The sequence below is a fragment of the Lactuca virosa genome, chromosome 7, assembly GCF_052849685.1.
Source record: "Lactuca virosa cultivar CGN04683 chromosome 7, Lactuca_virosa_CGN04683_v6, whole genome shotgun sequence".
Taxonomy (NCBI): domain Eukaryota; kingdom Viridiplantae; phylum Streptophyta; class Magnoliopsida; order Asterales; family Asteraceae; genus Lactuca; species Lactuca virosa.
In genome coordinates this window covers 137,059,746-137,064,983 of record NC_136432.1, presented here as the reverse complement: position 1 = coordinate 137,064,983, position 5,238 = coordinate 137,059,746, and positions in this window count along the sequence as shown.

Sequence of the window (5,238 nt, the reverse complement as noted above, 5' to 3'; positions counted from 1 at the left end):
GAGTTGAAGGACCAACTCGTCGAGTAGGATCGGTTGTGGACGCGGGGATTAAGTCACCTACTCGACGAGTCGAGAGCTTGACTCGCCGAGTAGGACTGCTTGGAGGAAACCCTAATATTTAGGGTTTGCACCCTATTTAAACACTTTTTCTAGTCTCATTTCAGCCTCCGTCGTCCCTCTCACTTCCAGAAAGTCCTAACTTGAAACCCTGGAGCTTGTTGAGTGTTCTTGAGCCATTCTTGAGTATTTAGAGTTGTTTGAAGTTTGAAGGAAGAAGTGGAAGCTTGGGGGTTCTTGAAGAAGCAAGTGGATCCAGGGATTTCGCTTCAATTCCAGCTTATTCAAGGTAAAAAGCTTGGACCTTGACTTATCATTTGATAGATTTTCTTTAAGGCATGTATCTTGCTTTTTTTGGGACATTTCTAAGCCACCTTTGAGTTTAGATCATATTGTGGAGTGTAAACTTCAGATCTAGAACCATTGGGGGTTCCTATGGCATAAAGGTGCCAACCTTATTGCCATAAGAACCCCATGCATCATATTATCCCCATTTTAGAGCCTTTTGAGCCAAAAAACCCCAAGCATGGACATCAAGATTGTAACTTTTCGTGTAAAAGGGACATTAGGAGGTTAGATCTATGATTTGGATGCTTTAAGGCCATCTGAAATCGACTGAATAGTTTTGGATATAGAGGGACTCGGCGAGTCCCTCATATGACTCGGCGAGTCAGACCGCGGTTGTCCCAAAAACCCTTCTGATATCGAGTAGAGTAGTAAGTGGAAGATGACTCAGTCAGTTGAGTCCATTATGGACCTAAAGATCAACGTACTCGAAGAGTTCAAGGATGAACTCGACGAGTACAAGGCAATATCCTAACCATATGAAGATGAACTCGACGAGTTCAAGGATGAACTTGGCGAGTCGGATGAAGAAGGTCCCGACTTTGTATGAAGGAGAACTCGACGAGTATGTACAAGACTCGGCGAGTAGAGTCGAAGTTTTAGTGTTTTGAGGATTCGGGAACTCGGCGAGTTGTGGGATCAACTCGGCGAGTTGAGTCAACCAGGCGTTGATTTGACCCAGAGTTGACTTTGACCAAGGTAGATTCTTGAACGATGAAGAAGTACGGAATTGATTATAGAAGGTTATCCCATGTAAGAGTTTGGGCCCAATTTGGAAGTTGGGCCAATAGTGGGCCCTTATGAATTTTTGAATTTGGACTTGATTAGTTGTGGACTTGGGCCTTAGTTATGTATCTTGATGGGCCAGGGGTAAAATGGTCATTTTACCCCAAGTATGGGTTATGGATCATGGTTTGAGACCCAATTGCTAATTGGGTGATGTTTGGGTAGGGATAGCTCGAGGAGTTGCCAGGACAGCAGCTGAGGATCTGTTGCAGTGGACTTCAGCAGTATGAGGTGAGTTACCTTCCAGTAGCGGTGGGTCTACGGCCACAATGCCGACCCACCAGTAGGAGTTGTATGTTAGATGATTGCCTTTGTGATATTCATCTAGGTTTGCTACTACCTGATATGTTTATGTGCTAGCATGATATGTTATATGTGATAATGGTAGTAGGAGGGGAATAGTCCCCAAGTTCGGTTGTTAGGACCGAAGGGTAGGTCGGGCACCCCAGAGATGCCTGACAATATGTTTATGCTGTGTTATTATGTGGTAGTAGTAGTAGGTGAAATAGTTCTCGTATCTCGGTCGTAAGGACCGAAGGGTAGGTCGGGCACCCTAGATATGCCTGAAAGTACGATTATTTTATGATATATGTGGTAGTAGTAGTATGGGGTGAAATAGTCCCCGGAGTTCGGTTGTTAGGACCGAAGGGTAGGTCAGCACCCCAGAATGGCTAGACATGGGTAGGCCAGCACCCCAGAATGGCTTGACATGGGTAGGTCGGCACCCCAGAATGGCCAGACCGGGTAGGTCGGGCACCCCAGAATTGCCCGACAGTATATATGCTATGAGATTGTATGGTATGTGGTATGATGGGGGAACTAACTAAGCTTCGTGCTTACAGTTTTCACTTTTGGTTTCAGGTACTTCGTTTTCAAAGGAGAGGAGCCAGCTCGATCGCAGCGCATCACACTATGTTTTCCGCACATGAGATCTTTGGGATCATACTCTGATATGGTTTTATGATGACATGCTCTGATTATTGAAATACTGGTTTTGACATGATATGTTATTATGGATGTTTTATTATACTGTTGGTTTTATAATAACGCATTTACAAATGATATTTTTGGCCTGTATTTTTGGGATGTTACAAGTTGGTATTAGAGCCTTGGTTTGAGGGATTCGGGCACACTCTCTGGTGTGTATGGACTCAAACTAAGGACTTGGTATGGAAAATTTTCCAAAGTAAAATCATTTTATAAAAAGAAGTTTGAAAAGAGAAAAGAACTTTGAAAAGAAAAAGGTGTGTGATGCGTGCAATCAGCCGAGCTCATGTAAGTTTTCCCCAAGATACCCATACAAGTTTATGTTATGATATGTTTTTCAGCTTGATGAGAACAGCATGTAGATTAGGACTAAGGATCTAGGGAGGATGCCTTATGTGCCTGTTATATGTGTACCAACTTATTGAAAAACTGCATGCTAGTACAGATTAGTCTGTATGATAGCCAGAGTAGTATATGCTTCATTATGTGTACTCAATGCCCGAATGCTGCTTGCTTTGTGCTTTTAGGAGTGCTAGTTGTCTTTTACTAAATAGTAAACGAATATGTTAAGTTACATATTGTAAGGACTAAATAATTTTAGAAGGTTAGGTTTAGCTCTATTTCGTAGCTCTTGTTTGAGTCCAACCGTTGTAGGGTATGATCTCTCATTCGAAGAGTTATCTAGTCTGAGTAATATGTAATAGTATTCGTGAGCTAGTTAGGGGAAGAAAGCAGGGACTTCTTATGTAGCTGATGGCGGAGAGTGGGTTGGTGATTACCCTAGGGCAAGCCTAGGATGAGAGTAGTAGAGAGAAGTAGCCGTAGAAGGGACTTGGTGGAGTCAAGGCAGTTCTTGAGGAAAGTACGGATAGATGTGGAAGGTAGTATGGGCCCGTACTACTGAAAGCAGAGGATCCATACTCGAATCAAGGAAGGCGGAGAGAAGACCAGGGAACTTGTAGTGCGTGAGATCCCTCGAGTTTTGACGAGTATTATGGCGATTGTGATGGTATATTTCCGAGTATAGAGACGCTACGTGGTAGACCAGATGGTAGTTTTGGTGTCGACGAGGGATCAGGCTCGGACTCTAGAGCCGGGCAACTTGATGGTCAGATGGGGGAGATTATTCCATCTGAGAGTACGCACAGTATCACTTGTCAGATTCCTATGATCTTCGATATGATCAAGGAGGGCATTTTAGAGAGTTGTGATGAGAGGTTGAGTGCATTCTGCACTGTGATAACAGTCATGGTAGGGACCCGTACGTTGGTGTTTCGGGAGTTCAGAGCTTGTGAAGGTCCAGATTATCAGAGGGCTAGGGACCACATTGCTAGCAGCAGGTGATTGACAGATGTCGCCAATATGTTCGTACCAGACGTAGTTTCGAAAGGGGACAAGGACCGACTTGCTTCCTGCCTCCTGAAGGACAGGGCATGTTATTGATGGAAAGAGGTTGGTAGAAGGTCGAGTGATGATACAATTGATGCTATGTCATGGGATGACTTTTAGACCAGATTCTGGACAGAGTGTGCCCGGACGATTGAGGCGCAACAATTGGCGCAAGAGTTGTTAGATCTCCACCAGACGACTGAGACTGCGGCAGAGATCATTGCCAAGTATCGGGAAAGAGCTTATTTGTTACCACAGTATGCAACAGATGAAGAAATGAAGAAGGTAAGGTATCAAAACATAATGTAGAATGATAGCAGGTAGATCGTGAGTATCTCGGGGTGCAATACCCTGAATGATATGACTTCTAGAGCACGAGAACGAAGTATTGACTTGGATCACATTGGTAAGAGGGAATCAGATCAGTTGCTTATACTGAAGGGTCTCAGAAAGAGACCCAAGAGTTAGGATTTGCTTGTGAGAGGCCAGCAGGGCCAGATTCGGTGCAGCACTTGCGGGAAACGGCATAAGGGAGCCTGCCGTTCTAAGGGTTGAGTAAGTGTAACCCTCGGTTATCCTCTGTTGTGTTTGAATTATATTTTCAAGAGATGTCATATGCCAATTGCGTACCGAGAATTATTAGCGGATAGCGATAGATCATTTCCCAAATTACGGAATTGGGAGAGTGTAGTGTCATCTTGGTTTATTCCAAGACTGAGGAGCAGCACGAGGAGTACCTGAGGAAGGTGCTAGAGACTCTGAGGAGGGAGAGACTTTTTGCAACGTTCTCCAAATGTGAGTTCTGGTTGCGCGAGGTGCAATTCCTTGGGCACCTTGTCAACTAGAAGGGTATACTAGTTGATCCGGCCAAGATAGAGGCCGTGATGCAGTAGGAGATTCCGAGGTCTCCAACTGAGATTCGGAGTTTCCTGGGTTAGAAGGTTGTTACCGGAAATTTATTCGGGACTTTTCCAAGATTGCAGTTCCTTTGACCCGACTGACCAAGAAGTCGGTGGCCTTTCGCTGGGGGCCCGAGGAGCAGGCAGCCTTCGAGACTCTCAGACAGCGGTTGTGCGAGGCACCGATTCTCACCCTGCCAGAAGGTGTAGATGATTTCATATTTTACTATAATGCTTCGATCACGGGCATGGGGGTGGTACTGATGCAGCGGGGTCACGTGATAGCAGGCTTTAGGGAATCAGGTTGGGGATTTCAGCTAGGACATGAGTTCATTTCGAAAAGATAGGCCGGGTGTATGCTCGACATTGGATGTGTTCGGTTAGAGTTGAGTAGTGTTGCAAGATTTTGGAGTGGGAACAAGGATTAGTCAGCCAGGGTGAAGATTAAGGTCTCCAGTTGTCAGCATGGAAGGTGGATTGGGGTGTCAGCCTGGACCAGATTTCAGGAATACTCTTCAAGATTTCAGAGGATGGGCGATCTTAAGGTTTGACTGGTAATTGATCGCTAGCATTGGTAAGCACAGATTGTCATCAGTGGGTTATAAGAAAGCAAGAAGGATTGGGAATCCTTCAATTCTCACGTGCCATGAAGACTTAGTCGAACCTAAGTGGGGGAGAATCGGTCAGGTATTTAGGAGCAAAAATAAGTGTGAAACTTGGATGAGTTTCGCATCCCCGTCGGGGAGGAAGGCGGTCGAGTGGCCGTCTAAGTTGA